The sequence below is a fragment of the Phyllostomus discolor genome, chromosome 3 (assembly GCF_004126475.2).
Source record: "Phyllostomus discolor isolate MPI-MPIP mPhyDis1 chromosome 3, mPhyDis1.pri.v3, whole genome shotgun sequence".
NCBI lineage: Eukaryota > Metazoa > Chordata > Mammalia > Chiroptera > Phyllostomidae > Phyllostomus > Phyllostomus discolor.
This window is the reverse complement of record NC_040905.2, coordinates 204,144,829-204,154,944: the sequence shown is the minus strand read 5'-3', so window position 1 is coordinate 204,154,944 and position 10,116 is coordinate 204,144,829. Positions and strand designations below refer to the sequence as shown.

Genomic DNA, 10,116 nt, shown 5'->3' with positions numbered 1-10,116 from the left:
TTTCCCGCATCATTGTATTTGATTTGGATCATGAGTGACATTACTTGAGCCACCGTCAGAGTTAGTCATTGTTTGCTCAGAACACAAAAACTCGTTTGTAGTTCAGTCTGATGTGCCAAGTGATTTCAACAATGCTTTCTCAAGTTTGATAATGAAAAGTGGGAAATAAAGCACTTAGTATAACATTGCTCAGTGCTTATTTACTGTGATACTCACTACCAATGAACTACTACAAGCGTGATCACCAAAGACAATAAAGGCACAATTTATGCTCTGGCAAAGGACCCATTTTGCTCACTAGGGCTCATTCCTGAGGCACCACGTGGGCCTGATAGTTCAGTTCTCCCACCACTTTACTCCACTGGACCCATCACGAAACTTTGTTCTCCGAAGCCCAAGATGACACCTGGCCTGCCTCCAGCCTCGGGTGCATCCTTCAGGTATTTAACCAGACCTTCACCTTTCTCATTAGCATGAAACCATTCAAGTTTTTTCATGAGGTCCATGCTCTGTGTCACTTTTCACGGTGTCAAATTACATTTCCAATGCACTAAAATATTTAAGAAGCTAATCTCCTAGTCTCTGAAATTGATGTTCAATGGAAATGATCTTGGCAAAAGCAAGTTTTGAGTTTTCACTGGTAAAATAGAGGATCCTGAGCTCAAGGTTGGGACTGAGATGACTTTTGTCCTTACAAGTGTCACTGTAAAAAACAAAACATCCAAACCAGTAAGAACTGTTACGAGTTTGAGCCAAACTGGTGACAGTTGCTGGGAAGCAAAACCTCAACAGATTGAGGAAATGCTCCAGAGAATGGCATTTTGCAGCTTTTTTAATACATTACAACCAAAGGAGGACCTGTGAGGGGGTTAAGTGAAATTCACTGGCGATAGATTAGGGAGGCGGGAGAAAGCAAAGCGGGAGAGACCTCTGGGACTGGATAGAAAGTAAAAGGAGACAGGTACTTCTTTCCATCCGTGGGTCCAGGATAGTTAGCAGTTAACAATTAACATGGTAACAATAACAACGAGGGGATTTGTGGTCTCTGGTTGTTCTTTAAGGGGTCCAAAAAAAAAAAGGAAACTACTTTGATATTCCAAAGTTACTGTTATCAGGTATGTTACGTAGATAAAAAAAAAAAAAAAAAAAAGACAGGCTTAGTTAAGGTAAAGATTGACCTTTGTTAGAGAAAAATATCTGCCTAAGGCCAGACTACCTGCCATGAACTGCTTTTAGTTAGAAAGTTTTGATTTTCAACCATCCTATGTGGTTACTTTGGGTCCCCGAGTTTGTAGGGCCACCAGGTGGGCCTCCCCCAGCTTGTCACGTGGCCCCTTTCCATCCACACAAACCGGGAGAGGGCAGCCTGATGCGCCCTCAGCAACTCACCGGAAGTGAGTCGCTGTCCTCCTGGGAACGGAGCACACACTCTGCAATAGACTTCTTTTTGGTTCCTTTCTGGACAATTTTTAAAAATGAAATCATGTATTGATTACTTTGAGAGAGAGACACAGGGAGAGAGAGGAAGGGAGGAGACATTGCTTTGTTGTTCTACTTCTTTATGCATGCATTGGTTGATTTTTGTTTGTGCCCTGCCCCGGGATCTAACCGGCAACTCGGTGTTAGGGTGGTAGGGGCTGGTTGCTGTGAAAGAATTCACAAAGAGAAGGAAGTGTAGAAAGTCAAGTTTTATTTTACTCTCCAAGAAAGGAGAGGCACGTGGTGTAGACAGATACACCAGCCTGGAGGGGTTGAGGCTTTGAGCTTTTAATGGACTATAACTGGATTAAAACAGGGTGGGGTTGCTGCTGTGCGGCCCCTGGGCTGTTGGGGCCATGTAGCCCGAGGCCGCAGTTCGTCCCAATGTTATCTCCTGCCTGTGGCCCTGGGGGCCAGTTAGTAATGCTGCGTTCTGGCTGCCCAGTTCCTTCCAGTCCCGGGGCAGGAGCTCAGGCGAGCAAAATGGCAGTCGTGTTTCACAGAGTCCGGGGCCTGCTCAGCGAACGGCGCTGCCGTGACCCGTCCGCTCGGCACCGCAGAAAGATGCTCTAACCAACTCAGCTGCCCCGCTGGGGCCCCATCTAAACAGTTCCAGCGGAGAACCACAGGGGGTGCGGAGAGCCCGGTGCAAGAAACTCTGGGCTCAAAGATCGCTAAGTCTGTGAACAAGCACAGACAGGACCCGCACCAGATGCCCGAGGAAGAACCCCTGACCTCCCGAGCTCAGGAGACCTGGGGTTGGCGGGAGGGGAGGGCCAGGGCGGCTGGAGCCCTCCGGCCTGTCGCGGCCATGTCTACGCGCTTCCTTCCCCAGGAAACAATGGTGGCTTGGACCTCCCAGGCTCTCCGCTTCCCCACGGTGTGGCGGTGCGCCCGGGCGCGGAGGCCACTCCTTAAAGAGCAGGGTGACAGACCCCACCCCCTCGGACTCAGGGTCGCCCACCCCCACCCTCACCACGTGCCTGCCCGAGGTGGCAAAGGCCCAGCCAGCCACCGTCACCAGGGATTTTCTTTTCTCTCTCTCTCTCTCTCTCTCTCTCTTTTTTTTTTTTTGCTGGTTTCAGGGTTTTTTCTGCCTGAGTGAAATGAAACAAACACCCGCTCAGCCTCCGGGCCACCAGACGCGCAAGCACTGCCCTTCGAGCCCTGTCGCGGCCAGCCTCTCCGCTGTCTGTGTCCGGGGCGGGATCCGCTCTGCATAAATAGCCGCGGGCGGCGCCCTACCCGGAGTGCGCCGCCGCCGCCGAGCGCTCGCCGCTCCTCTGCGCTCCTGCAGGCTGCGCTTTCCCTGCTGCCCCAGGCGGCGCCCGGCGTCCGGCCGGAGCGCAGGCGGCACACCCGGCCGGGCTCGGGCGGTGGCGGCGTGAAGCCGAGCGCGTGTCCCGACAGTGGAGGGCGCCGCGGAGGCCGGGAGCCGAGGCGCGGTCCGTTCCCGAGCGCACCCAGTTTCTGCGGATCAGGTGGGTCCCGCGGGGCGCCGCCCGAGGCCACCGGAGGCCGCGAGCAGGGCCAGATCCCCGGGTTGTGGGCTGGGGCGCGGGCGAAGTGGGGAGAGAAGGGCTACCGCTCCGGCCCTGCCCGATTTCTGCCTCGCGCCCCTGCTTTTGTTCTCGTCTCTGCCTTCCAAATCGGACCTCATCACTGTCCCCATCCGGTCCCCGTCGCTGTCTCTGCTCAGCCTTGCAGACTGGGGCCTGAGGGGCTGCGGGCGGAGGCCTCCGCATCGGGTCCGCGGCGAGAGGGTGGAAGGGAGGAGGCTCAGGGGGCAGGAGTAAGACCACCGAAGAAGTCTCAAAAGCAGTGAGGAGTCTGTCCCCGTCTCTGGGACAGGAAGGAAGCATGGCTCTCGCCCAGGACTGGATGGGAAGAGGCTGTCCCTTGGGAAGGGGAGCCCGGGCGTAGAGCGAGGGGCGCATGGACGCAGGGGAAGAGGTGAGAGCTCGCAGAGCCCAGCACCAAGCCAAAAACTTGGCGTGCAGAAAGTTTCGGGTTTTGTAACTTTTGCAGCGAAGGGCATGCTTCTTTGGGGCGATGGGATGCGAAAGGGCCCCGTCAACTCTGCAAAGAAAGAGACACCACCCCACGTTGGAAAAGGGCAGAAAAACAGCTAAACGGAATGATTACACAAACTCTTGAAAGGCGGCCAAGAAACAGTGGGGGAAAAATGTCAGGCGTGGGGGAAAACGAGCGACCAGAGAGATTCCCCAGTCTTCCCGCTGGCCCGCGGGGGAGAAGGAGGGCCCCCGCGGACAGTGTCAGCGTCTCCTCTCCCCTCAGGAGGAACCCAGACCCGGGCGGCTGCGTTAGTGGCTTCGCTTGTCTTTTGCCCTCTCTCTCAGGGTCGTGAGCAGGCCTTGTCGCCTCATTCATTCACCTGGAAACTGGTGTGTCTCAGGAGGCAGGAGATGCAGGAGAGAACCCTGGCCTTGCCGCCTCCTGGCCGGGAGACGCTTTCCCAGACACGACCTGAGTTTCCGCAACTCGGGAAAAGGAATACTGCTCTGAGTCAGGACGAGCCGAATGGGGGGGGGGGGGGGGGCTTCCGTGCGTTTGGGGCGCCAGGGAGAGGATATAGTTGCTCTGGTGCACTTCTGTGCTGCTTTGGCTGCCCTAAGCCCTTGTTTGGAGTTATCTCTGGGTATACCTTCCCTCCCCTACCAGATGGGGGGCAGGTGCAGATCCCAGTTACTGTTCCAAGTAACAGGTGTCATTGGCTGAATAAGGCAGGTTGGAAGCGGGGAAAGAGTCCCTAGGGTTTACCCGGTCCAGGGGATTTCACATTATGCCCCAAGGATCCTGGTTCAAGGGCCAACACAGTGGAGAACCAGTTCAGTTCTGCCTTTATCTCTTCTATATACTGGGAACTCCCAGAGGTGGTGGTGGTTGTTTTTAACATTTTTTTTCTTTTAACATTTTTTTCTTTTACTGATTCCAGAGAGAGGGGAAGAGAGGGAGAGAGGGAGAGAAACATCAGTGTGAGAAAGAAATGTCCATCTGTTGCAAGTGCCTCTTGCAGGTGCCCCAACTGGGGACCGAACCCGAAACCATGTGCCCTGACCAGAAACCATGTGCCCTGACCAGAATGGAACTTGGGACCTTTTGATCTACTGGTCCCCACCCAATCAACCAGGCTGCACAGGCCAGGGAGAGGCCATGTTTAATACCCAATTCCTCAGACCCAGCCTGCAGATACTGAGCCAAGAGGGGTGCAAAGTGATTTGGGCAAGATCCTCCAGTAGCTAAATCTTACCTGGCCTAACCTGTAGGCCAGGGGTACCTCTCCCTGGCCACTGTGGCGCTGAGCAGACATTTCTCCAGCTCTTAGCCCCAGTTCACTCAGACCCTAACTCCACGGCCCCAGGGTCCCCGCCACCTCCTCACCCGTCTGGGAGAGGAAGCCAGTGAGTCTCAGCCTCGGAGCTTTTCCAGGACTTCAGGGGCTCTCCACATGTGAGTTGGTTTCACAGGCTGAGGTCAGACAGAATCGGGTTCCCCAGCGGCTAGTCAGCACGTGGCTAGGTCTTAGCGCAGCCCCTCAGGGTAGGGTGGGTATTGTTAACCCATTTCACAGTTGAGGAAGTGAAGGCTCACTCATCGGCTCTTAAATTGCAGCTGCGTTTGAATGCAGCTCTGCCTGGTTCTAAGCCGTGCGCTCTTTCCATTGAATCGTCTCTCATGGTGGCTAGAAAACGGCTAATGGACAGATATCCTTAAGATCGGAACAAAGGCGGGGAGAATGACTGAAAGCTGCGGGGGGCAGCATGGGGTGGGGGAACTGGCACTCATTCAGGTGAATTCGTGGCAGAAACGCAATTTTCTTTGAAATGAATGTGTTCTGCCCTGTACTTTCACTTTACTGTTTATTTTACGGATACTTTAAAAGTATGTGCTTCTCAAATTTTGAAAGTGTAATGGATATACAGTAAAATCCACACAACTTAAGTGTTGTGTTTAACAAGTTTTGACCGTTGTTTACACCTGTGTAACCGCCACCCAAAATAAGATATAAAGTATGACCACATCCTAGAAAGTTCCCATTTCCAATTTTCCTTCTGCCCTTGGAGGTAACCACTTACTGATTTTCTCACCATGTATTCACTTTGCTGGCTCTTGGACTGCACATACATGGAATCATACTGCATGGCTCTTTCGTGTCTGGCTCAGTGGAAGACGCCACTGCCCTGGCCACAGTGTCTGTCAAATTCAGCGGTGTGGCTGCTTGTATGAGTGGTTGGTTCCTTTTATTGCTGGGTAGTGTTCCGTTGCATGGACATACCATGATTTGCTTATCCACGCTCTTGTTGTTAATGGACATCTGGGTTACTCTCAGTTTTGGCTGTTATTTCTTACAGAATTCTTTTTTTTTTTTTGAAATTTAATCTTTATTGTATGTTTTCCATTACCTTTTAGTCCCCTTATACCCACCTCCACCCTGCAATCACCACCCTGTTGTCCATGCCCGTGAGTCCGTTTTCCTTTTTGCTCAATCCCTCCACCCCCTAGCCTCCCCCACTAGTTGGTAACTGCTCTCCATCTAGAATTCTTTTGTAGACATTTGTTTTCACCTAGGATAAAACTGTTGGGTCACGGGGTATACCATTGTCCCTTCCACAGCAGTGTACTAACTAGCCTTGTGATTATTCCACATCCTTGACAAGAATTGGTGTTGTCGATCTTTTTGATTTTAGCTATTTCAGTGATTGGGCAGTGGGAGCTCATACCTTTTATTTTATGATGGAACTTTAGGAGTCTCTGGTGAGGACAACACGAGCAGGGTACAGAATACAAAGTAAGATGATGGCGTGGAGGTCAGTAGGAGCCATGACCCAGGAGGGAAGGAATCAGGTGGTGGTTGGAACGGTTGACCTTAGGAAGAGGAATTTCTGACTCAGGAGAGCTCCCTGTGTATCACCTGAGATTTCAAGGTCTTATGCTCTGTAAACGAGGTGAGTTCACCCAGACTCAAGGCCTTAAATGCTACCTCTATAACAATCGTCTTTATCTCCAGATCTCTGTTTTGGGCCCCCCTCCCCAACTCACCTGATCAACTGCTATTCGTGTATCTCTCTTTGAATGTCTCAAAGGCACTGCAAACTTGGCAAGTCTGGAGCAGAATTCATTGTCTCGTGTTGGCTTTCTGCCACGGGTCACCGGGTGAATAATGGTTCCGCTAGCTGAGAGGATACGCAATGAGGACTGTGTGGGGCTGGGGAATAATGAATTTGCTTCCGTGCTAAATGGTGTGGAGCAGAATCAGAAGATAAGGACTGGAAAGTACACTGGGCAGTTTGGAAGATTACTGAAATACATACTGGAAGCAGTTTTGCTGGAATGTGGGGCAGGCTGGCTAGATTGCTGATAGGTGAGAGAGAAAAAAATGGAGATGGTGAGTATATGCAACTCTTTGCAGGAGTTTGAAAAGGCCAGTGAGAAGATTGAGCTATAGAGCTGTAGGAAGATGGAAAGAAGGAAATAATTTCAGGGTAGAAAAGACAAGTGAGATATGGGCTCCGGGGAAGGATCTGGTGCAGGAGAGGGCAGGGCTGGCTAGTAGAGCAAGGTGTGAGAGGAGCAGGAGGAAATGGGGGGGGTTGGCTCTGAAAGGAGGACGGTTGTCTCCACCTCTGAGATTAGATGTCAGCGAATGAAGGGGAGAGAGTTCATCAACGACACAATTCTCTGTTGACTGTCCACGTGCATGACTCCTCATTATGACGTGTAAGGTTCTTTACCATCTGCTCCCTTATCTCACATATATATTGTGTATCAGTTAGCTCTTGGAGCAGCTGTGCTGCATAACAAACAACCCCCAAGTCTTAACTCCTGACCACAAAGGTTTAGTCATTGCTCACACTGCAAGACAGTTGTGGGGCGGTTGCAGCTGCATGGTTTCTATGGCTCTGCTCCATTTATCTCGTCCCAAGACCCAGGCTGGAGGAGCGACTTCTCTCCAGTACATGTTACTTCTACAGCAGGAGCTGGAGGAAAGGTGATGCGATGCCTCTTAAAGCCCCCACTCTGCACTGGAACACTATCACATTCACCCACATTCCACTGGTCAAAGTCAGTCATTCGACCAAGCCCAAAATCATTGGGGCAGAGGTATATGCTCTGCCTCTTGGCAGGGAATGATACTTGGGAACAATAACCCAGTTGACCACATAGATTTGTTAACTCCCTGATACAGGTCCCCAATTATCTCTCTAAACCAACCCCCACCATACAGACTCCAAGTTGGTACAATTGCTATCAAGTATGGCAGTGCCCTTTCAAGTCTCGATATCTTTGCACACATGGTCCCTTTGTCTGGGAGTCACCTGCCTGCCCTGCCCCCCTGCATCTAAATCGTCAAATCTATGAGGTCGTTCAGTTAATCCTACCCCTTTAACAACTCTTCAAATAGTGCTTTCACTTCTGTCCCCACAGCTCCTGCTTAGTTGAGGTGCGCTCCTCTCCACCCCAGACCCTGGCTCTTTGCCTTCCCCGTTCCCCACTCCAGCCTTCTAGTGCAGTCTCTTCACTCAAGTCTTCTTTCCAGCCATCCAGCTGATTGGGTCTTTCAGTCTCTGTAAGCCTCCTCAGGATAAAGTATATACCCCCTCAGGTGAATTTAAGGTCCTGAATGAGCTGTTCTCTGAATCTCTCTTCAACCTCACACCTTCCTCCTTAGAATTTCTGCTTCAGCCTCAAGGAGCTACTGTAACTCTTGAAGCCCTCTCCTGGCTTTATGCCTCTGGGCTTCCCCCGCCCCCCAACCTCTCCCTCTGCTTGGAATGCTCTCCTCACCTCCTCCCCAACCCACCTGCTGTTCCTATCCATCCTTCAAGAGCTAGCTTCATCCTCCTCCTCTCTGTGAAACCAATCTCTCATTTTGCCTCCTATGAGTTAGGTACTTCCCCTTCCTCCCCTCCCCCAGCTCCCTGGGCTCACTCCAGTACACCGCCCCAGTCATATTCTGTTGGGTGTCGTTGCTTCTTCCCTCCTCCTCCACTGTGAGCTGCTGGAGCTCGAGGGGACACTGCTCAGGACCACGGCACTCTTTACGTGACCCGCTCTGGGGGGTCAGTGTGCTCTGGAGGCCGCTGCCTGAGTTTGTGTCCTCAGTGGCTGTCAGACCTGGGGCAAGGCACCTCACTTCCAGCCTAGAGGAGTGGAGTCGAGGTGGGTTAGTTGGCGAAGTCAGAGTGAGGTAGATTTGGTCCGTGGACTGAAAGCAAGGGGGTCATCATTTAGTATACTCAATCCAGACTTATTTCTAAAAGTCCTTCAGGTTGAGGTTGTGGGGCTGGGTGAAAAAGGTGAAGGGATTAAGGAAAAAAACAAACAAAGAAAACTCGTAGACAGAGACAACAGCGTGGAGATGACCAGCGGGAAAGGGGACAGGGTGGGAGGTAGAAGAGGGTAGAGTAGGACTAAATGGTGATGGAAGGAGACTTGACCTGGGGTGGTGAACGCACCATACAATATACAGATGATGCATTCTAGCACTGTACACCTGAAACCTGTATCACTTTATTAACCAGTGTCACCCCATTGGTTAAATTCAGTAAATTCAATAAAGCCCTGGCAAATATAAGAAAAATTAAAAAATAAAATAAAAGCCCTTTAGTTCTAAAAAGAGGAAGTAAAACTATGTCATCTAAATCTCCGGCCCAAGAGCCGGTCTGCTCTGTGTGTCCGATCCCACAGTGGAGGCCGCGGAACCCAGCTGCACGCCATGCAGACCAGCCGTGGACTTGCCCGGACTTGAGCTCCTGGGGTCATGGCACTGTCGTTACCCCAAACAGCCTCTTATAAAGCAGAGGTGTTGGTGGCAGTGGGGTGCAGATCGGAGAGGCCTAGGGCTCACGTTTGTGAGCACCCAGAAACCCCATGCAAGCACTCGCAAGGGAGTTGGGTGGTTGGTGCGTGCTTCCTGTGGTTCTTCTCCGAGCCCACGTGACCTCGGCAGCTGTGAATGGGAGTGAAACCACGAAGTTGCCGCTCGGGTCAGGTCCCCACGAGAGAGGGAGGGGTCTGAGGTGGAGGAGGAGAGCCCTGGAGAGAACCCGTCTGGGGAGTGGGAGGAATGGGAGGTTTCCGGGTGGATGTGGTCAGGAGGGTGGAATGGTGTGGCCAGGTTGGGTAGAAAACATGGACCCTGCGAGAGATGGACTGGTGGCTATGGGTTGACAGCAAGAGCCAGGGGGAAACAGAAAAATAATGATAAAATTATTATTAGAGCTCTCTACCCTAGTCAACAGTTTGAAAAGCGAGGCCATAGATCCATCTTGCTTGAGCCTCACAAAAACCAAATTGGGAATTATTTTACATATGGGGAAACCCAGGCCTAGAGATGTACTGTTTTGGTCCAAGTCTTTCAAGAATAAAGTGGCAGAACTGAGGCAGGAGAGCCCACTCTGACTCCATAGTATGGCTTGGAAACTTGGGTGGGTTGGTGGGGGGAGGTGGTTTCGAAGGTGGGGGCAGCTCCAGAGAATTCGCTGGGGCACAGATCCATCCCAGCCCATGAGAGGGACCCTGCCTGCCGCTACTTAGACAGAAGTCAGCCAGAGACAGCGAGAAGCCGAGATGGGAAGAGGCCGCAGAGAGAGAGGCCAGCCAGGTCTTGTGATT

The 10,116-nt window shown here is 51.8% G+C and overlaps 1 protein-coding gene across 2 annotated transcripts in view; it reads left to right on the top strand.

The window, feature by feature from the left end:
• The first annotated feature begins 2,726 nt into the window (after positions 1-2,726).
• LOC114497325 (N-acetyllactosaminide alpha-1,3-galactosyltransferase) overlaps positions 2,727-10,116 on the top strand; it is a 53,405-nt gene continuing 46,015 nt past the window's right edge. The window contains exon 1 of one of the 2 annotated variants that reach the window (XM_028513034.2): positions 2,727-2,960. The gene's annotated coding sequence lies outside the window, so the exon portion shown is untranslated. The remainder of the gene's footprint in view (positions 2,961-10,116) is intronic. The other variant, XM_036022163.1, reaches the window with a different exon arrangement.